The sequence below is a fragment of the Hemitrygon akajei genome, chromosome 27 (assembly GCF_048418815.1).
Source record: "Hemitrygon akajei chromosome 27, sHemAka1.3, whole genome shotgun sequence".
In the NCBI taxonomy this organism is placed as follows: domain Eukaryota; kingdom Metazoa; phylum Chordata; class Chondrichthyes; order Myliobatiformes; family Dasyatidae; genus Hemitrygon; species Hemitrygon akajei.
The window spans coordinates 19,591,404-19,615,494 of record NC_133150.1 but is presented as its reverse complement, the minus strand read 5'-3'; the positions used below and the strand labels follow the sequence as shown (position 1 = coordinate 19,615,494).

The window sequence follows — 24,091 nt, the reverse complement described above, 5'->3', positions numbered from 1 at the left end:
CACTGACTTAAGGTGAGAGGAAGGAGTTTTAAAGGGGACCTCATACAGAGTGATTGATATCTGGAATTTGCTGCCATATGAGGGAGCGACATCCGATATATCATTGGGTCTAAGGACCACAGACATTTACATGAGCAAGGCATTGACGGATGCAGCTGGCGACTGGGATTTGTGTCGCTGGGCAACGAGGTCAGGTCAGAAGTGGTGATCCGAAAGCTCCATTTCTGTGCTACATGACTCAATGACTGCAGGAGCATTTCTTTTCATTTTTAGAATCTTTTTATTGGTACATAATCTTCTACAGCTTTAAAATGATACAAAACTTCAACAAGTTAATATGTGTACAATTAATAAAGCTGAAGAAAAGAAAAACTGATAGTAATATATAAAAAAGGAAATATATATATATAAGGAAAAGAAGGAAAAAAAAGAACCCCATCTAAATAAGAGGAAAAAATCCCACTGACTACAAAAAAGGGGGAAAAAAACCCATTAGGAATCAACCCCCGGAGCAATATGTCTTACCATCATCTATATATATATAGAGAAAAAGAGTCATCAACCGCCAATTCATATTTATATAGAATAACATTGGAAGGAAACCATATAAAATAATACAACTTAAATGATAATATTTGGCAAAAGAGCCCCATCTTCTCTCAAAATCGAATCAGGGATCAAAAGTTCTACTTCTAGTTTTTTCCAAACTGAGACATAACATTACTTGAGAAAACCATTCAATTAATGTAGGGACAGAGGTATCTTTCCATTTTAATAAAATAGCCTTTCTTGCCAGTAATGTAACAAATGCAATTACATGTTGATCTGAAGATGAAATACCCTGAATATGATGTGGAACTATTCCAATACAGCAGCATTTCTAAAACGTTCATGTCCGGGTTGTAAGCTCAGTGTCATTTTGATCTGTAATTTGCCTCAAATTAAAAATGGTGAACAAGAATTTACTTACAAATAGGAACATCAGTAGAAAAGTGAAGTGGTTGTACAGTACTCTCTCACTTTCTTTCCATACATCCTCCTTCTTCAGTGCACAGCAGCCTTTTGAATCAAGTGGCCCTTCAACCAATTGAATCAATCACTGTTGGGACCATCTTAGATCACTCAATGCATAATCTCCTGACCCAGGGATGAGCAAAATTTTCTACTTTCTTTCACCCCTGCCAAAGCCAGTTAATTTACTCACAAAATGAACTTTAGCCTTTAATTGCTTCAGTGTTTTTACAGTTACCGTCTGTTCAACGACATTTCAATGCCACCATTAAAAGGCATCATTCACTAATGCCACTAAACCAGTAAGCATACATCTCCTCTTCAGTCCTTCAGTGCAGGGATCCAGACTTGACCTGATAGGGCAAACAAATGGGTTAGGTGTCATCAGATCTGGCTGGAAGGCATGAAGTACCATTTGTCCCTGTGTTCCTCTGTCAAGAATGCTCATGACTCAGCATTCATATTAAAATGCTAAGATAATTACTTCTCTCAATTGAAAGCAAATTTCTTCTCTTTGTGTTTTGCCCACCAGCTCCAGCTGTATGCTCATGGACTTTTTAGTCAAATCATCTATGTCCAACCCTTTCCTTCCTCCCAGTAGCCAGCTGCAAAATATCTCTTAAGATTCCTTTCTTCTCTGGCCATGAACTTGCGTCTTATAATTGCCTATTTACATCTCATTCTGCACATTCTCAGCTCTTAAATTTCAGTTCCTATTCCTATGATTCTATTCCTGGCAACCACCAACATAATTTCTTACTAGATGCTATGGTTAAAGGTTTTTTTTTCTTGAGTATGACCGCCCTCCATTAAATCTTCATTTATCTTAATTAAAACTTGTCTGTGTGTGTGTAAGTGCATGGGTGGGAGGGAGGAGAACGGTGCTTGTTTTGTTGTTGTTGTTGTCTTGTTTTCTTCTTGCTGCTTGTAATGTTCTGTAAACACTTTGGGCACCAGCAAGACTTGTGGGAACAATCCAGCGCATCCTTGGGTGTGATGGTTGTTCACGCCATTGATTCATTTCACTGTATATTTTGATGTACATCTGATAATAGAACAGATTAGAACTTTATTGTCATTGCTCAAGACAATGACATTGCAGTGGTACTCCAGTCAGAGCAAACAAATATTTACAATGGTTGGCATGGCTTAATTAAAGATAAATAGATAAATAAATCAACCAACCAACCCATATTTATATGCAACAAACTAAACCTGTCTGTCTGACAAACTGCAATTCTGTTTCCAAATTCTCCTTTCCCTTTATTGAGTTGTAACACCCCATCAAATCAGTAAACATTTGCCTCAAAATTCAACTTCTGAAGCTCTTCAGTTATATTTCTGCTCTGTTATAATTCCAAAATGGTTCTTATCTGAGATAAAATATTGTTACTATAATTCTTGGCTTGTTGTAACCTTTAACAAGACTTGACTGCTTTTGAGAAAGAAGAGTTTGCAGCTACCAAGTTCCATACTTATTCAGTAGCCAGAGAATTATCAATAATGGCTACTCTTTCCATTCATACACCATTACTCTGGTGGCACCCAAAGATTGATCCTTGTCATTACTCAACCTCATCAACATCATCTCAAAATGCATCAGCATCTAATCGTACTTTCCTCTGATAAAGTTCATCTCAACCTATCACCCTGATGAAGTAAAGCTTTCTCCAACAAAATACTGACCATTCCAAAGCTGTTGGGTCTGAGATCCCTGTGAAAGAAACCATTCCCTGACCTTTGAATACATGTCGCCCCCAGTTTGTGGCAGGATTCCATTCCAATAAATTCTTTGTCACCTGAACAGTTTGCAAGGTGGAGTTCCCAGACAGCAGAAGGTGCCTGCAGCCCTACAGCAGCCAGAAAATCCATCCTGCCAGTCTCCAAGCTCCCATTTGTACATAGAGCCTATAAATAAGGCTAACAATGATAACCTGAGGAGCTGTACTTTTTTCTAGGAGTTATCTGAAGATGAAATAGATGTTTCACAACCTAATCATATCTGACTTCAGGATATTTTACAGTTATATGACCCACTCGATCAACCAAGTGTATTTATTTTCCCTAGAGTAACATTATCTTTCTCTGGGATCTGATGAGGTGTCCCAACCCTGAAACGTTAATTGCTTCTATATATCATTTATATTCCCTGATCTGCTGAGTGTTCCCATCATTTTCTGAGTTTATTTTAGATTTCCATCACCTGCAGTTTTCTTTTTGGATTTGCAATGACAGTATTATGCCTTATGCCCCCATCTCTGACTTGCTTCTGATAGACTTTTGGCTAGCCTCTCATATTCCTCATTCCATGAACAAAAGCTCAGCCAAAACTCTTGCTAGTGTCCTAACTTCCATGGTTCTGGTCACACAACACCCACACTTGTGAACCTACACCAACCCATAGCTAAGTAGCAATTCAGTTTTAACATTTTCATCCTTATTTATGTCTCTTCAGTGAGAATATAAGTAATCTCCTCTGTATCTACAACTCCCCTTCAGTTTTGGTCTCTGGAGATCTCTAATTTTAATTGGTCCTCCTCTCTTACATTTCTTTAGCTTCCCAGGTCTTAATATCTTGCAATGTTTCTCCAAATTCCTTTGCCTGCCTGCACCTCCATCCCCAGGTACTGCTTCTTCTTTTAAGATGCCCATTAATGCTTTAATCCACTGCCATTTCTTGCCTTCATATCAGATATTGTCTGTTACCTTCCCTGTAGGATTCCTTAGGATTTTCATACCTTAAATACAATGTATTTGAAGATGATATTAGGTAAGAGTCACATTGTTGATTCTGTATACCTATTCCCATGCTGATTAAACTCCTTACAGTCATGAGGATGTCAGGAATTGTTGAGGAGGTTTGACACAAAAGCGAAGCAATGTAGACAGTTCAGCTGAGAAAAATAGACCTCAAAATAACAAGCTATGTGGGGCAACAAAACCAGAGAGAACAAAAACTGGCAACAAGCCAAACTCCAGGCATGGAGAGTAAAAACTAGGAGCAACTGCTTGAGGCCAGTTGGTTCAACGAGAGAACAAGGACTGTGGATGAGAACTGGGGTTAACTGAGCTGCAGGTGATAAACCTGAAGCAAGAGGGAAATGAATCCTGTTGGCTGGGTGAAGACTAGGAAGTGTCTGCTTGTGCAGGCTGGCAGGTGTCAGCAGAAGCAGGCTTGACAGACGCCCCTCTACAGCCAGTCCCCAATGACCCAGGATAATCCAGATGGACCTGGTGGAACTCAACAGTAAGCGATGGATCGAAGATGTAACTGGGCGGCACCCAAGACCTCTCCTCTGAGTCACAGCCTTCCCAGTTGACCAAGAACTGCACACCCTGTGCGTGACAACATGAACCAAGCAACCAGCAGACCGTGCACACTGGATCATCTTTCATCCTCCTAGGTTCTGGAGGTAGATTGCGTGGTCCATAGAAAACGGACCTGAGGCAGGACATGTGGAAGGTAGGTGTGATCCTAACAGTGACATCTGGAGATGGAAAGTGACTGGATTAACATAACAGGTGATCTTGAACGAACCAATGAACTGAGGCGAGGGTTTGCGGGAGTTGGTGTGCAGGGGGTACGTCTCGCATGGATATAGCCAGACAAGTTTCCCAAGCCGGCTGGGCACTGATGACAGGTGGCTTGGTTGCAGGGGACATGGTTGGCAGCTAAGTTGGCCCTCCGTGCCCTCCTCCAAGCATTTTGGCAATGGCAAACCAGGCTCTCGGCAGGCGGAACCTCCATTGTGGACTCCTCCATGAGAAACAATGGGGGTTGGTAGCCAGGAAGCACTTCAAAGGGTGACATGCTTGTGGCAGAGGAGGTGTGTAGATTGTGGGCCAGCTTGACCCAGAGCAAGTATGTCTTCCGTGTAGAAGGGTTGTCGGCAACAAAGCATCGCAGAAACTTCTCCACTTGCTGATTGGCTCTTTCTGTTTGACCATTGGTCTGCAGATGATAGCCAGAGGACAAAGTCACTGAGGTGCGGAGGAGTGAGCAGAAAGCTTGCCAAAAGTGGGAGATTATTTGTGGGCTCTGGTCTGACACAATGTCCTGAGGGAAGCCGTGGAGGTGAACTACATATTGCGCGAACCAAGTCTGCTGTCTCAGCGGCTGATGGAAGTTTGGAGAGGTCAATGAAGTGAGCCCCCTTTGGAGAATCGGTCCATCGCGGTCATGATCTGTGTGGCCCATCAGAAGGTGGCAAATCCATGATGAAACCCAAGGCATTGTGGGATCTTGGGTGTCAAGGGCCCAGTGAATGGCACAAGAGCCCAGAGGCCTGGAAGAATTGGACTGGGGGCATTAGGGGCAAGCAGCGATGACCTGAAATACATCTGTGATCATGGCAGGCCACCAGAATTGGCAGTGCAGAAAATACAGAATCCATCGTGTGCCTGGATGGCCGGGGGGGGGGGGGGGGGGGGTAAGTAGTGGACCCTCTGGAAAGCACCAATGGCTATCCAAGCTGCACACACACAGAGTCCAGACCAGAACCCATCAGAGCCCCTTGTTCGTACTGTGCCGACACAGAGTGGAGGAGGACAGGGGGAGCAAGTTGGCCTATGATCCTACAATGAGGGGCTGGAGAGATCTTCCCGGATAGGAGCACCCTCGTCTCTACCTGGAGGCGCGGTGAGCATTTTACGCATTGGTGTTCGGCTGTACCGCAGCAGGCGCGTGAGATGTTCGCGCTCTTGGTGGGGGTTGGGGGGGAGGTACGGGAGCTCTCCGTAACAACATGGGTTCTGGATGCATTGGTGATGGGTGATCTGAAGCTTGAAATGATTCTGGGAGCAGAACTGGTGCTCTGCATGACGATTTGGAAGGTCGTTTCTGGTCAGTGTGGAGAGCCAGAGTCATGAGGCTTTCAAGGACAGTGGACATCTCCTGGGTAGACAGCTCATCACTCAAGCACCCTGAGAGGCCATGGTGGTAATGGGCTAGCAACATTTCTGCATTCCAGCCACACTCCGCTGAAATCATGGTGTAATCCAGCAAAGAGCGTGAGCCTTGGTGCAGACAAAGTATCAGATCCACTGCCTGCATTCCGCTTCCCGGATGGTCGAACAGCTGGTGCATCTCAGTGGTGAAGTTCTCATATTTGATACAAATGGTGGTTTCATTGTCCTAGTTAGTGCCGGCCTGGGTCAGAGCTCACCCAGTCAAGAGAGAGGCATGTAAGGTGATCTTTGCTCAGCCCATAGAATACAGAGAAGGCTAGAGCTGAGAGTGCAAGACACGGTGGGACAGGAAGTTGCAGGATCTGGTTGGAGATCCATCGAAGAATTGGGGCACAAGAATCTGGGGCTTAGAAGAAGGAGGTGGACTGGTGTGGAGTTGCTGTACTGAGGCGGAGAGTTGGAAGGTGGTGGTGAGCAGATGGTTAATGGTTTCCTGCTGCTTGTGGATTGTGTGCTCATGTCGACGGATAACTTCCTTTAGGTGAGCATCCTGTGCAGGGTCAATCAAAGGTTCACTCATCCTGTCAGGAAACGTTGAGGAAGCTTGAAGCAAAATTGGAGTAGCAGAGGCAATCCAGCAGTGAGTGATAACTTTAAAAATTGACTGCAAAATAATAAGCCATGTGCAGCCACAAAGCAAGGGAGAACAGAAACTAAACACTACAGGCAACAAGGTAAACTTTAGGCACAGAGGGCGAAAGCTGGGAGGAACTGGTTGAAGCTGACTGGTTCGGTGAGCGAACAAGGACTGTGGATGGGAAATGGGTGATGAGTCTGGAACAAGCGGCAGATGAATCCGGTCAACTGGGTGGAGAGTGGGAGGTGCCTGCACGTGCATGTCCGGAGTTGTCGGCAGGAGCAGGCCTGACAGAGGAGAAATTTCTTTATCAGAGAATGGTGAATCTGTGAAATGCATTGTCATGGATGACTGTGGAAGCCAAGCCATTGAGTCTATTAAAGTGGAGGTTGAAAGATTCTTGATTAATAATGGTGTCAAAGGTTAGGGGGAGAAGACAGAAGAATGGGGTTGAGAAGGATAGTAAATCAGCCATGGTGGAATGGCAGAGCTCTCTCGATGGCTGAAGGGCCAGTTCTACTCCTGTTTCTTATAGTCTGATGATCCTTTGAATATTGCGTAACCAAAATATCATCCTTGTGTCCACAATTCCTGCAACCACCACTGGAATTTGTCTACACAAATCGGCACAACTTATAAGACTGTTTCATACTTAAAGGTAAAATGGCAGGAAAACAGAGTCCTAGTCCGCATAATTGTGCAAGAAATGTATCCTGGAGTTATGAGAAATTGGAAAAATTGAGAGCATGATTCTATCAATTTCTGTGGTAGCTTGTACAGTGTAGTTCCTGAAACAGGCAGGTTTATGGTATTCCAGAACACTGATGAGAGACAATTGAGTCTTATTCATTACACACATTGCAGTGGACCCAGGATCGTAGGGTACCAGGATCTTTTCCATTTGACTTCATACAACCAAGCTTACCAGGTGGATTGTGCTAATTGGATTGAATGCTCATAGTTATTGTTGGAGTAGTGGGAGCCTTAAAACTTGGCTTTACCAACCCCAGTGTAAGCTGTGTAAAATCCAATATGATAGATATGTCCTTTTTGAGGAGATGACATGTACTTAATAACAGGAATGCTGCTGGAAGCTGGTAAACTTTTTTTTTGTTTTGCGGCTATCTGGAAAAAAACAAATCTCAGTATTGTATATGAATACATGCTTTGATAATGAATGAACCGTGAAAACTTTGGATTTTACTTTTATTTGCATAATTGTATATAGCGGGGGGATGGTGGAGTAGGTTTATGGGTGGAGATGTGATCAGTCTGATGGATTAGGGGAAGTAATTGTTTTTGAGTCTGGTGATCCTGGATGCTTGAATTAAGAGGATAGAGAATTTCAGTACATTACTATGTTATTTTATGATGATATTCTAATTAATCTCTTCTTATTTGTGGTGAATAACAATTTACAGTATATTCATATATTCTCATTAGTTCTTAAAGTTATGCTAAATCTTTACAGGTCACTGGTCAGTTGCCAGTGGAGCAAGATGCACAATTTTGGACACCCAACTTCAGGAGAAATGCCAAGACCCTAGAGATACTGCAGTTCTCTGGAAAGATTGTAGAAGGCAGCATTGTTTACCTTAGAGACCGGAAGGCTACCTGAAGAGATAATTAACTAGAGTAATTTAAAGTTTGTGAAGTGTTCATCAAGCAATTTGGTTGAAGCTATTTCTCCTACCAAATGGGTCAATAACACAAGTTTAGAATAATTATCTGTTACGTACCCGTGACACGTGACAGTGGTACCCTTGTCACGTGACTGGGGTTGAAGTTATACTGGACATGAGGTAATGGTGGAGTGATGTCATTTTCCCGCCAGTAGAGGTCATGTGACAGGTTTTTTCTACAGGGTATAAAAGGAAGACCCACCCTGTCAGGTGGGGCAGTTCGTGGCTGGATTTGCCAAGATGACTTCATATCACTGTGTGATTTAATGTGATGCCGCAGTTTAGTTAAAAATGAAGTTTTGTTAATGCCAAAAGTTTAAAAGGTCAGAGCCAACGGTTTCTTTGCTAATGGAGAGTGAAGTTTGGAGATCAAGAAAAATCGATTTTCGATGGATTGACTTCGACCTTGTGTGATCCTCATTCGGAAGGATTTCGTTGACTATTCTCGCTGTTGACCCCTGGGATGACCAGAAAGGGTTTGAGAATAGTGTGGAAGAGAGGTCAGTCACTTTAAGTTGTTATATTTAATAAAATTCGACGTGGGAGTTCGACGCTGGGAATCGAAGGACATCGACGTGGAAGAGAATTTACATCGCTTTAAAAAGTCTCTCCTTTTAAAAGTACCGTGAGCTTTTGAACTGTCGGCATATCGTTTTAAAATACTGTTTTCTTTCGGCATATCGCTTTAACGAACTGAGTTCGTTTCAATACTGCTTTAAAGACTGTTTGAGACTGCAACGCTATTAAGAACTGTTTGATTCAGCTGCCAGCAGCTGGTTTCGGGTCATTGTTTGGGTTTGTTTACTTTTGAAGGGGGTTTGTTATCTGTGTTAATAAACGTGTTATTTGTTATAAAACCCCTTGCCTAACTCATCTATATTATTGTTGCCCGAATACGTAACATATCAAACAAGTAAGACATATGATATAAACATACAGGCTGCTCTTTCATTGATAGGTTGATTGACCACTATGAAATTGCGTCCATGAATGGTACAATAGGGGGAGAATAAATTAAATGCAAACTAGAGCGATAGTGGGATTGTGTGTGAGACAGCACAGAATTGATGGCCCAAAATGGTGTAAGGACATGTGGTAAATATGTGGGGAAATGAAACATGCTTCCTGAACAGATGGTGAGGACAGATTCCAAAGGAACATTAAAAGTCAATTAGATGTGTACTTGAAGAAGACCAGATAACAGGCTAATGGATAAAAAAAAACCTGTGATGTGGGACCAGATTGTACAGTCTCTTTGGCACAGGTGTGGCAGTTTGACTGGCTGCAGTGTGAGATTTCAGGATTCTATTTATTATTTCTTGTCTACTCCCCTATTTCTGCTTGGGATCTGGGAAAGAGAGCCTCAGGATCCTTGAAATACAATGTTGATTGGCCGATTCACACAAATGAATCTGAAATTTGTACCTGATCCAGCTTGAAAGCATAAGACACCATAAATAGCCTCTGTTTAAAGATAAATAACCATTGAAGCCAAGCTGGTCGGAAGGTGAGTTGTAGCGAGATGAGCAGGCCTGAAATGAACCGATTGTAATTGCCAGTGGGATCTCAAATATTATGACTGACGGCTCAAAAAACCTGCCTCACGTGGAGGGCACGGATGAAACTATTAACTTCAATCACTGCATTGAAAGATCTTCCTGTAGTTATAGATGCATGGCAATGATGAGTGACTTTGAATGTGCATAGTTTAGTTTGAAGTTAAAACATGCACCTGCTTGGCTCCACATTGCAAAGTTGGAAAAGATCCTTGATGTGAATGAATTGTTAAAAACGACAAAGGCTGGATTTTGACCTCCATTAGGGTCTCTGTTTGAGTTTGAATAATATCTGATGTTTACATTATTTTCAGAATATCATGCATAAAGAGTATGTAACAATATGCACAGAAAGAAAATGGTACAGTGTAATCCGTTTTTTACCACTGCGCTTTTTATACTAAGCTAGTGGCTGGCTTGGCAACATAAAGCCTTCGGCTAAAGCTCAAAGCAGCCAGCAATGTTGTTTGGAATAGAATGGCTCCAAATTTATTTTACTTGAGTGAAAAAATCAGCAGTCTCTAACAGATCAAATACTATAGAAAGGCATCAGTTGTTGTCTCGTCAAAGTGAAAAGGTCACCATCTTGAAATAAAGAGGTGACACAATATTTAGGAATTATCACAACCCCACCTTAGAGCTGAACAGGAACTGTTTAATAACAGTCACTCATTGAAAAGCAATGGGATAATTGAGTGATGACATTCACCATTTTAAAATATTGCCCTCTGGAAAATTGAAGCTGGAAGTTAACAAATTGACTGGAATGAAGCAAAGCACAAAATTGGTTAGATGCCTTTTAAACGGAAATATAAGGTAATAAAGATCTTTAATTTCAATTTGTCTAATTTCACATATTAAAGTGTTAGTAGAAGTCAGTATACTGGTTCAGGAATTAATGCTTCTGTTTGACTTTGGTTTCAGGTGCTGTCTACGCAAAGTTTGCACATTCCCACCAGAACTGAATTGGTTTCTATTGTGCCCTCAGGTTTCTACCCAACGACATGCAGGTACATCACCTGACTCACATAGATTATCCCTTTGAGCAGTTTGATAGGAAAAGGAATCAAGGGAGAATTGATGGGTATGTGTGGAAGAGAATAAATTAGAGGACTACAGAGAAATAAGGAGAAGGGGAATGGGACTGGTGAAATGTTTCTACTAGGAGCAGTATAGACCCAATGATCTTCTGTGGAAGACGTCTCATGGAAGGATTTGGGTGTGTTCATATAATAGTAGTTCCTTTCCTCCAGAGTATTTTGCTGAAAATTATTACCTTTATTTACTATATTTTTGAAATTCTGGGCACTTCTGTGGAAGTCAGTATTTATTGCCCATCCATATCTAATTTCCCCAATGGTTGTGGTGAGCCACCATCTAGAACTTCTAGAACTCTCCTGGTGAAGGTGCTCCCATGGCACTCTAGGCTCCAGGATTCAAACCTTGGAAAAGTGAATGAAATTTCCGAGGCAGAGCAGAGCATAATTTGCAGCAGAACATGTGGATAATGGTGCACCACCGATAAAGAAAACAAATGCATAGGGTGGAGAATGGCATACCAATCTACTGTGTTGCTTTGCGCTACAAGGTGTAAGCATTAATGGAGATGCAGGTGGAGGGTATCCTATGACATCCATCATTGTCTAGTAAATGGCGAAAAGGTTACGGATGTCATGACAAGAGATTCTCATTCTACGGTATCGAGCAAAGTACAAGGTTTGGTTTCAGCATTAGATTGTAGTGCCTTTCATACTTTATCTTTCCCAAGACTCCTGGATTCCACCCATGGTCACATGTTGCCTTGATATCAGGAGCTCACTTTCCCCATACCTCTGGAATTTAGCTGTTTGGACAAATGCTGTGATGAAGTCTGAAGCTGAGTGATCTTGACAAAACTCAAAATGAGTTGTGTGAAGAGTATTCTGCAAATAATTACTGCTTTGATAGCACTGCCAATGACAACTTCTATCATCTTGCTGGAGACTGACAGTGGTTTGATTGGAAAGGAATTAGCCAGATTGGATCTTTTCAGATTCTTGTGAACAGAACATGTTTAGTCAACTTCCAGATTGTTGAATAGACGGAAATGTTGTGATTGCACTAGAACAGCTTGGCTGAAGACACAGCTAAATTTAGAGCATAGATTGTCAGTATAATTGGTGTATTGTCTGGTCTCACGCTGTATCCGGAGCTTTCAACCTTTTCTTAAAATCATGTGGGGTGTATCAATTTGGCTGAAAGTGGCAAACATTCCCATTAGATTATTCCAGTGGAGTTTCCCATTCAGTGCCTGTATTAAACAGTTTAACGATTTTATGGACCTAAGCAGGGTTATGATACTTCAGCTTGACCTACATCTCGTGCCCACCATTTTATGTTGATAGATAGATAGATAGATAGATAGATAGATACTTTATTCATCCCCATGGGGAAATTCAACTTTTTTCCAATGTCCCATACACTTGTTGTAGCAAAACTAATTACATACAATACTTAACTCAGTAAAAAATATGATATGCATCTAAATCACTATCTCAAAAAGCATTAATAATAGCTTTTAAAAAGTTCTTAAGTCCTGGCGGTAGAATTGTAAAGCCTAATGGCATTGGGGAGTATTGACCTCTTCATCCTGTCTGAGGAGCATTGTATCGATAGTAACCTGTCGCTGAAACTGCTTCTCTGTCTCTGGATGGTGCTATGTAGAGGATGTTCAGAGTTATCCATAATTGACCGTAGCCTACTCAGCGCCCTTCGCTCAGCTACCAATGTTAAACTCTCCAGTACTTTGCCCACGACAGAGCCCGCCTTCCTTACCAGCTTATTAAGACATGAGGCGTCCCTCTTCTTAATGCTTCCTCCCCAACACGCCACCACAAAGAAGAGGGCGCTCTCCACAACTGACCTATAGAACATCTTCAGCATCTCACTACAGACATTGAATGACGCCAACCTTCTTAGGAAGTACAGTCGACTCTGTGCCTTCCTGCACAAGGCATCTGTGTTGGCAGTCCAGTCTAGCTTCTCGTCTAACTGTACTCCCAGATACTTGTAGGTCTTAACCTGCTCCACACATTCTCCATTAATGATCACTGGCTCCATATGAGGCCTAGATCTCCTAAAGTCCACCACCATCTCCTCCTTGGTCTTGGTGATAGGCGTCTAAGGCTGCACCCTACCATCACTGAGACCGAGGATGTTCTTGGACCATCCTCTTCCTGTTGGTTGCCCATCACCATTCAGAACTAGATCTAAGTAGGACTGCAAAGGTTCCATTGGATTTGTTGTCTGTGAGGTTACTTGGCTTTGTCAGTGGTAGACATAAACAGAAAATACTGAAAAAAACAACTCAACTGTCCCAGGCAGCATCTGTAGAGAGAGAAGCAAAGTTTTGAGTCCGTGACCTTCCATTTTGTTTTTGCTATGTGTTTTTTTCCTGCATGAGGACACGGTTTATGGCTTGTCCAAATTGGCACGTCATTTTAAGACTGGTGCTGCTCCCAGCATGTTCTTCTGCACTCCACGAGAAGAGCAGGGTGAGATATTTCAATGACTATCACACAGTGGGATTCGTATCTACTGTGATGAAGTGCTTTGAGAGGTTGGTCATGGCTAGAATTAACTCCTGCCTAAGCAAGGACCTAGACCCACTGGAAGTTGCCTATCACAACAATAGGTCTATGTGGATGCAATCTCACTGGTTCTCCTCTCGGCCTTGGATTACTTAGACAATGGTAATTCCTACGTCAGGCTATTGGTTATTGACTACAGCTCAGAGTTCAACACTATCATACCCTCAGTTCTAATCAACAAACTCCAAAACCTGGTCCTCTGTACCAACCTTTCAAACTGGATCCTTAACTTCCTCACCGGAAGACCACAGTCTGTGTGGATCAGAAATAACATCTCATCACTGACGATCAACACTGGCATACCTCAAGGATGCATGCTTAGCCCACTGCTCAACTCTCTCTACACCAATGACTGTGGCTAGGCACAGCTAAAACACCATGCAACTTTTGCTGGCAGAATTTCAGATGGTGACGAGAAGGCATACAGGAGCAAGATGGTTGAGTGATGTCACAGCAAGAACGTCTGTGAGACCAAGGAATTGATTGTGGACTTCACAAAGGGGTAGTCTATGGAACACACACCAGTCCTCCTTGAAGGGTCAGTAGTGCAAAGGGTGAGCAGTTCCAAGTTCCTTGTCATCAACATCTCTGAGGATCTCTCGTGTGCCCAATATATTGATGTAATTACAAAGAAGGAACGACAGTGGCTGAACTCCATTAGACAACAGGTGCAGGAGTAGGCCATTCGGCCCTTCGAGCCAGCACCACCATTCACTGTGATCATGGCTGATCATCCACAATCAGTACCCCATTCCTGCCTTCTCCCCATATTCCTTAACCCCGCTATCTTCTAGAGCTCTATCTAACTCTTTCTTGAAAGCATCCAGAGAATTGGCCTCCACTGCCTTCTGAGGCAGAGCATTCCACAGATCCACAACTCTCTGAATGAAAAAGTTTTTCCCCAACTCCATTCTAAATGGCCTACCCCTTATTCTTGAACTGTGGCCTCTGTTTCTGGACTCCCCCAACATCGGGAACATGCTTCCTGCCTCTAGCATGTTCAATCACTTAATAATCTTATATGTTTCAATCAGATCCCCTCTCATCCTTCTAAATTCCAGTGTATACAAGCCCAGTCACTCCAATCTTTCAACATACAACTGTCCTGCCATCCCGGGAATTAACTTTGTGAACCTACGCTGCACTCCCTCAATAGCAAGAATGTCCTTCCTCAGATTTGGAGACCAAAACTGCACACAATACTCCAGGTGTGGTCTCACCAGGGCCCTGTACAGCTGCAGAAGGACCTCTTTGCTCCTATACTCAACTCCCCTTGTTATGAAGGCCAACATGCCATCAGCTTTCTTCACTGCCTGCTGTACCTGCATGCTTACTTTCAGTGACTGATGAACAAGGACACCTAGAGCAAACACGAGGAAATCTGCAGATGCTGAAAATTCAAAGAACACACACAAAATGCTGGTGGAACACAGCAGGCCAGGCAGCATCTATAAGGAGAAGCACTGTCAACATTTCAGGCCGAGACCCTTCGTCAGGACACCTAGATCTCGTTGTACTTCCACTTTTCCTAACTTGATACCATTCAGATAGTAATCTACCTTCTTGTTCTTGCCACCAAAGTGGATAACCTCACATTTATCCACATTAAACTGCATCTGCCCACTCACCCAACCTGTCAAAGTCACCCTGCATTCTCATAACATCCTCCTCACATTTCACACTGCCACCCAGCTTTGTGCTAATGTTACTTTTAATCCCTTCATCTATATCATTAATGTATATTGTAAATAGCTGTGGTCCCAGCACCAAGCCTTGCAGTACCCCTCTAGTCACTGCCTGCCATTCTGAAAGGGACCGGTTAATCCCTACTCTTTGTTTCCTGTCAGTACCCTACCCCCAATACCATGTGCTCTAACTTCGCCCATTAATCTCCTATGTGGGACCTTATCAAAGGCTTTCTGAAAGTCCAGGTACACTACATCAACTGGCTCTCCCTTGTCCATTTTCATAGTTACTTCCTCAAAAAATTCCAGAAGATTAGGCAAGCATGATTTCCCCTTCATAAATCCATGCTGACTCGGACCGATCCTGTTACTGCTATCCAAATGTGCCACCATTTCATCTTTTATAATTGACTCCAGCATCTTCCCCACCACTGATGTCAGGATAATTGGTCTATAATTCCCTGTTTTCTCTCTCCCTGCTTTCTTAAAAAGTGGGATAACATTAGCTACCCTCCAATCCTCAGGAACTGATCCTGAATCTATAGAACATTGGAAAATGATTACCAATGCCTCCATGATTTCTAGAGCCACCTCCTTAAGTATCCTGGGATGCAGACCATCAGACTCTGGGGATTTATCAGCCTTCAGTCCCATCAGTCTACCCAACACCATTTTCTGCCTTATGTGAATTTCCTTCAATTCCTCCGTTACCCTAGGTCCTCTGGCCACTATTACATCTGGGAGATTGTTTGTGTCTTCCTTAGTGAAGATAGATCCAAAGTACCTGTTCAACTCATCTGCCATTTCCTTGTTCCCCATAATAAATTCACCTATTTCTGTCTTCAAGGGCCCAACTGTGGTCTTGACTAATTTTTTCCTCTTCACATACCTATAGAAGCTTTTACTATCCTCCTTTATATTCTTGGCTAGCTTACCATTGTACCTCATCTTTTCTCCCTGTATTGCCTTTTTAGTTATCTTCTGTTGCTCTTTAAAAGTTTTCCAATCCTCTGGCTTCCCATTCATCTTTGCTATGTTATACTTCTCTTTTATTTTTATACTGTACTTGACTTCCCTTGTCAGTCACGGTCACCCCTTACTCCCCTTAGAATCTTTCTTCCTCTTTGGAATGAACTGATCCTGCACCTTCTGTATTATTCCCAGAAATACCTGCCATAGTTGTTCCACTATCATCCCTGCTAGGGTATCTTTCCAGTCAACTTTGGCCAGCTCCTCTCTCATGGCTCCATAGTCCCCATTGTTCAACTGTAATACTGACACTTCTGATTTTCCCTTCTCCCTCTCAAATTGTAGATTAAAACTTATCATATTATGGTCACTACCTCCTAATGGCTCCTTTACCTCAAGTTCCGTTATCAAATCCGGTTCATTACACAACACTAAATCCAGAATTGCCTTCTCCCTGGTAGGCTCCAGTACAAGCTGTTCTAAGAATCCATCTCAGAGGCACTCCACAAACTCCCTTTCGTGGGGTCCAGTACCCACCTGATTTTCCCAGTCTTCCTGCATGTTGAAATCCCCCATAACAACCGTAGCATTACCTTTGCAACATGCCAATTTTAACTCTTGATTCAACTTGCACCCTATATCCAGGCTACTGTTTGGGGGCCTGTAGATAACTCCCATTGTGGTCTTTTTGCCCTTACAATTTCTCAGTTCTATCCATACTGAATATACATCTCCTGATTCTATGTCACCCCTCGCAAGGGACTGAATTTCATTCCTCACCAACAGAGCCACCCCACCCCCTCTGCCCACCTGTCTGTCCTTTTGATAGGACGTATATCCTTGAATATTCATTTCCCAGCCCCGGTCCTGTTGCAGTCATATCTCTGTAATTCCTACAACATCATACTTGCTAATTTCCAAATGAGCCTCAAGCTCATCCACTTTATTTCTTATGCTTCGTGCATTCATATATAATACTTTTAATCCATTACTCCCCTCACCTTTCACATCGATTCCTATTGCACTTAGCCATACTCTCCGATCCCTTCCTGAGCTTTCTATCCTGTTAATTCTGTTGTCTTTCTTAACTTTTCTTATTCTCTCTTTCCCTTTAACTCCATCCTTATATTTCCAGTTCGTCTCCTCCCCCGCCACTACTTAGTTCAAACAGACCCGTGTAACAGTGGCAAGCCTGTCTGCCAGAATGCTGGTCCCCCGCCTGTTAAGGTGCAACCCGTCCCTTTTGTACAATTCATCCTTACCCCAAAACAGATGCCAGTGGTCTAAGAATCTAAATCCCTGCTCCCCGCACCAGCTCCTCAGCCACACATTCAGATCCCCTACCTCCCTGTTTAGGAGTTTGAGGAGAATTGGTATGTCACCAAAGACACTCGCAAATTTCTAGACATGTACCATGGAGAGCATTCTAACTGGTTGCTTCACTGTCTGGTATGGGAGGGGCCACTGCACAGGATTGGAAAAAGCTGCAGAGACTAAATTCAGCCAGCCCCATCATGGGCAGCTTCCAGTACATATTCAAAAGGTGATAACTCAAAAAGGTATTATCCATCACTAGGGACCCTCATTACCCAGTACATGCCCTCGTCTCATTGCTACCATCAAGGAGGAGACACACACACTCAATGTTTCAGGGACAGCTTTTTCCCTCCACCATCAGATTTCAGAATGAACTTTGAACCCATAAACACTGCTTCAGTATTTATTTTACCCTCTTCTTTTACACAACTTATTTAATTTCATGTTTTTAAATACTTATTGTAATTTATACTTCTTATAATTTTTTGTATTGTAATATACTGCAGCTGCAAAAGAACAACAAATTTCACGACGTATGCCAGTGATATTAAACCTGATTCTAATTCTGATTCCACATTCAGCTGGGATGATAGTAATGGTGGAAGAAGTTGTTATTATGCTGAAGTATGTGATATGTTTGGCCATAAGCCCACAGGTTGTATGGTTTACATTTCTGCTGCTGTTGGGGTTTCACACTGCCCACTCAATGCTCAATTTTGAGCTGTTCTGATTCCACCATAGTTAGTACAATGATGTACATAGTCACACAACAAAATGGAGGATGTGCTCAGTATGACGGTGGAAATTGTTCTCCAGAGTACTTGTGGTAGTCACTACCATCAAATGCTATAATCATTAGATGCATCAGCCATGAACAGTTTGTCTGATCCTCAACAGTATGGCCCATGACAGACACCCAATTTAGCAGCTATGTCCTTCAGGATTTGACCAGCTTACTTATTTGTGGTGTTACCAAACTATCCTTAATGAAAGCCCCCATTGACATCCTGTGCCCTTGCCACTTTCAGCGTTTCTTCCAAGTATTGTTTAGCATGGGGAAGCCCTAATTCATTAGCTGAGGAAGGTCAGAAGGTGGTAACAGTAAGAACCTTTCTTTGCCCATGTTTGAAGTCCATGTTGAGTGCTCCAAGTGCTATTCATTTCCCTGTCCGCCACTATACCACCACCTCTGATTGTTACGTTCAGTGGGGATAGGACATACCACTGTAATGGAGATGTATGATGCATTGCCTTCTATGTGTATATCTTTAGGTGGGACAGTTCTCACAAGTTCACAAAAACTTAATCCTCAAATGTTTCTGAGGACAACTTTGCGAGATTCACCAGATTGGTAGCAACTGAGCCTTGTCCAGGTCCTGTACCCAAATCAATGCCAGGTGATGCTGAAGATTTAAAAGAAACAAAAATATTTTCCTATTATATCTTTTAGCTCGTTTTCCCACTTCTTCTTGAATGTTACTTCACATTGTGTGGATGACTTGACGGCTAAATCTGATGTATATTTTGTGGTTCAGACACCACACGTTAGGGTTCTTTCATCAGTTTGGTTGAAGAGAATCACAGTTGCCTGTCATATAACAAAGCCACATGCAATGCTGGAAAGGATTTCTAATTAACCCAAGTTTCCTGCAAAAAAAAACTTATGAGTCCAGTTGCTATTTTGATAAACTCCAAGGAAACTCTCTTCACAACTGACCACTTATCGCAAAATTGAGATAAGAGAGAATATTAAAATGCAAATAAGCCTTAAAACACACTACACAAATCTGAAAAAAAAAACAATTTCTATCCTAATAACTAAGTTAGGCTGGAAATTTCAATTATGGACCACAGTAAGCAAAATATCTGGTTTCAATGTACTCAAAACAAAGGAATGAATCAGCTTGTAATGACAATGTGATTTCCCGCCATCTCAAATCCTTTGAAGTTTTCAAAACCTACTTTCCTCTCTCCAAGTTGTGCGTAACTATTTCAAATGCTGACAGATATTTTCCAGTGCTTGGTTTGGGGTCAAATCTGTTCCCATCCAAAACAGTTTCATAATGTCAGGCCAAAGGAAGCTAAAAGAACATTTATAGAAGTTGTAAGAAAAATGCTGCATTTTCTAGGAAGCATTTATGTTTACATAGAAAATAATGAGTATTGATGTTACTGTTATTGATTAAGTATGACCTTATAAAAATTACAAACAGTGAAATGACTCTACACCAGAATATTTTCAATCTTGCCTCAAGCAGTTTGTTTTTTTTTCCTCCGGCAGCTTGTCTTCATTGCAGTCATGGAACTCTTTAGAATATTCCAGTACTTTCTTTAGGGGTATTTGCAATTTTGTTATACTTATTTAAATCTATTTCCATTTTTATACCTTAACCCTTTAAAGAAACAAGTACAGGTGACCCCTGCATTAGAGGAAGGCTGTATTCCTATAAAACAGGCCACATCATAATTTTCCAATACATCGTGGGATTAACTGCATATCCATGAAAAAACACAGATTGCAAAAAAAATGATTTTTGTCCTGATGTAGGGTCTTGGCCTAAAACGTTGACTCTTTATTCCTCTCCATAGATGTTGCCTAACCTGCTAAGCTTCTCAGGCATTTTGTATTTATTACTTCGAAAAAATTGTCTTGATTCATTTACATTTTTCACATAAATTTCGTGAGGGTGAATTTTATTCCATATCACAAATTTTTAGATAATAACTTGGGAATTCTGTAAGGGTGAAATTCTGTAACACAAAATGGGTACAGTGCAGGGGTGCCTGTAACAAATTCTGTTGTGACTCAAAACTAGAGAAGTAATTTGGAGTTTTTTCAAGTTACACATTTCTGTAAATTTGAAATCTAATTTTGGGGCATTTCTTCTGTGATATGATTTGATTATTTAAACTAGAATATGTAGGGAAGTTTAAAAATATATTGAGACACCTGTAAACAAAATAAATGGATTTTTAGCAGACTTGATAGTAGTTCTGAAATACATCATAATATTAGTGTTTCTACTCTCATGGCCTATATTCCTGACTTTGGAAATCTGGAAATATGTCCCTCTTCCAAAAATGAAAATTTGATGTGCAATGAAGTTACAAGGCAGAAAGAGTTGTCCCGTTGTATTAAGCAGATTGATTAACTGCTGGTCCTGAAAGGAATTAACACCAGTTCACCACCAGCACCAAAAGAACTCTCAAAATTCTATTCATGAATGGTTAAGCACATATGTCTGTGATTGGTTGCATATGCTCGGACATCTCATAGTCCACACCAACACTGTACCCACCACAGAGTTGTTGAGCAATGGAGCAACAACTCACTGGGGACTGAATCCAGATGCTTTTCACCTCTGGCCCCCCAGCTCTCTGCTAGCAAAGATTAGCGTACGAACAGCAAACCAGCAACCCCTTTCAAACGAGTGGGGTTACTGACTCAGTGAAAGAAGTCAGCGTTCGACTTATTCTAATCCATTTCAATGTGTTTAATTATTGATAAGAGCTTTATCTTGCTTTAATTGAATTTACTTTCAATACGTGAATAATATGTCAAATCATTTAAATCTATTTGAATATTTCAATGTGTTTCCGCCTAAGAAGATGCCTCTAGCAGCAGAAGAGTAGTTAAAGCCTATCAATGCATTCTTCCAGGAACCAATATGTGAGACCTGCTGTTTGCTCTTAATCGGCTCTGCCTCACCAGATGCCTGGAAAATAGGAAGGCTCAGCACATTCACACCTCCCCATCTGAAAAAGTAGATCCAGATGGATAGGCAGTCCAGGACACAGTCCACTGCACGATCTTGCTGATTATTGTCTCTTAGCTATTTTTTTGTGTCAGTCCTTGAAATACAATTTACCAATCTGAAACTGTGCCAGATAAATCCATCTCTTCACAGTATAACCAAGCACAGAGAGGCATCACGGTGCTTTCAAAAGACTCCATTGCATTCAGTCAGCCAACTGAACTAAAAGTGCTGCATATTTGTTTTTTCTGTGGGTTCTTTCTTAACAGCAAACGTCTGCAGTTCAGATATAATACTAGTTAGTCCAGACAAAAGTTTCCTGTAAACCTATTTTTAGTAGAAGTTAATATTCTACACTAGTCAGATTACATTTTTTCTCAGTAGCCACATCTGTGGCAATTTGGAACAAGGCAGTTGATTTATTGTTTCCACAAAATCATTTTGGTGTAAGGAGTCAAGTCCAAAGTGGAGCTTACATCTCTCCATGGACAGATTTTCATCCCTTTAATCAGGGCCGGCGTCAAAGCTTCATCATAGTTTTGCTATGCTGCCTATTTTGCCGGTCTAGCAATATGAAGTGATTACAAAGATTTCTTAGATCATAAGACATGGACATAAAAGAGGAATTAGGGCATTTGGCCTATCAGATCTGCTCCACAAATAAATACTTTAAATAAATTATTCTATATATGTATTGCAGTACCAGTTTTTTAACTGCATTGTTACTGAATAAACAATGATAGGGACTTAGCAGGCAAGTATGGCTGGCCACTGTCCGAGCAGCATTGCAAATTACTTACTAAAGATAGCAGTCCAACATGTGCCTTACCCTATCTTCATTTGTACTGTTGCACCAAGCATTAACTGATATAATTCCTTTGCAAACTGCCCAGCTTTCTTGGAGATATCTGGTTTTATTTTTACTGAGAAAATACGATCTACAGTTCAAGCGGTGAAACTAATAGCTATTTTGGCTTTGCAACATGGGAACTACAGGAATGTAATGGATAAAGAGATTACAGGATCTACATAAATGTGCATAAGCGAAAGTATGACAACAATATAATTTGCTTGATTATGTACCCAACTTGGCATTATTATATCAAATATGCCAGTTAATTTTTAAAATGAAACCAAATGCATTTCTATGGATTGACTTCACATGAGGGTAGAAGGGGTAGCTATAATTAATATGTTTAAAACCATAGGGTCTCAGTTGGCTAGAAAGAGGGGTCATTCTCTCTGATGCCAAAATTCAGAACAGATGGAATGTAATGTGGAAAATGTGACAGCATCTACCTCGTAAGAAATAAATATAGAAAGGCAAACTATTTTTAATGTGAAAAACTGAATGGAGATCCTTCATCGCCATAAAGCTATGAGTTAACATACTGATAGAGCAAATCATTTTGGAAGGCAAATTACATGTTGGTCTTTACTGCAAGAATAATCAACCTTACTGTAAATACATTGTGTTCTGGTGAGATCCTACCTGGAGTATTTTCCAAAGGCTTGGTCTGTCTTCGGATGAGGGATGTTCTTGTGAATTAGGCAGCACAGCAAAGGTTCACCAGATTGAATCCTGGAATGTCAGGCTTAACCATGAAAGAGATTAAAGATACTGATTGAGAAATGATTTCATTGCAAGACACAACATTCTTGATGGACGCGATATGGATGACGTTTCTCCTGGTTGGAATATCTACAAATGAGGGTCACAGTCTTAAAATAGGCAATTGGCTATTTGGGACTGAGATAAACAAAGGGCAGTGATTATTCTAAAAACTCTACCTAAATGGGCTCTGAAGACTAGGCGCTGAATAGAGTCAAGAGAATGCAATCGATTTTCAGATATTATGGGAGTCAAGGTTTATGCAGGAAATCTTACTGCAGGAAAGAAGAACAGAAAAAAAATCAGCCATGATCTTATTCAATGACAGAATTGGCACAGGAGGAAATATTTTACTTCTGCTTGCATTTCTCTCGTTTCAATATTTGTAATGAGAAGCAATTACAAAAAAAGTACAATGCCATCTCAGATCTATATCAGCAGTATGTTGTCACATAAGAGACAGCTGAAGTCTAGCATTAAGATAGAAAATACTGGAAAGCTCCCAGCTACATTTGGAGAAAGAACAGAATAGCCAAATAAATCTTATTGCAGAAATGTTATAGACAAAACAAGCTTTAAGATGCAGGGAAGAGATTAAGAGTTAAAAACCAAAAAGATTGATATTGGTAGGTTAAAGGTCAAGAGAAATAAAATGTATATTTTTTTCCTTGAAAGGTTATTGATATTTTCATGATTGAAATTGAAAACATTTTTTCAAGGCTATTATTAAGAGCGAGCAAAGGAGAAGAAAGGATTTTGAAGGATATATTAGAAATATTGAATTGACTTGTGAGACTGACTCCATGTTCATAAAATCACACTTCAGAAAAATTGGCATTTGGCCTAAATACTATAGTAACAGTAAATTATTCAAAAATGTGCTGCTATAACATGGTTTTGTTTAGTAAAGTAGGTAGTCTGATAAAATGCAGTTTGTTATCAAAATGAAAATTGTATTAAGCCTGGATTTCTTCTCAATGAGAAAGGTGTACAACTTCCTATCACACCCATATGTTAGTTAGTTTTAAGTAGGGTGTTTGTTACAATGGTGACCCCGTTGGCCTAAAGATAAGTTGCCAAGTCTACATGCTCTCCGTCAAAACGATTATTACCTCTTGCCTCCATCCTTTTTCAGTTCATCCACTGCTAGACCCCTTGTCATTGTATTTGTCACTTACAGACATGTCTTCCCCCTTGTGATCTCCTGCAAATATATAATTTTTCATGGTTCACAATATATTGTTCGCAAGCCACACACAACCTGCAAGATCTTTCCTTCTGGTGTGCTCTAGCTAACTACCTAAAATGCATTTTTCTTTTTAAAGATTAA

The 24,091-nt window shown here is 41.2% G+C and overlaps 1 long non-coding RNA gene across 1 annotated transcript; it reads right to left on the bottom strand.

Annotated features, from left to right (window-relative positions):
• Positions 1-443: 443 nt before the first annotated feature.
• LOC140717159 (uncharacterized) lies at positions 444-23,967 on the bottom strand. The gene is made up of 3 exons (XR_012096467.1): positions 23,874-23,967; positions 22,642-22,744; positions 444-2,056 (listed from the first exon to the last, which is right to left on the bottom strand). It is a non-coding gene; the product is annotated as an uncharacterized lncRNA (long non-coding RNA).
• Between the last annotated feature and the right edge of the window lie 124 nt (positions 23,968-24,091).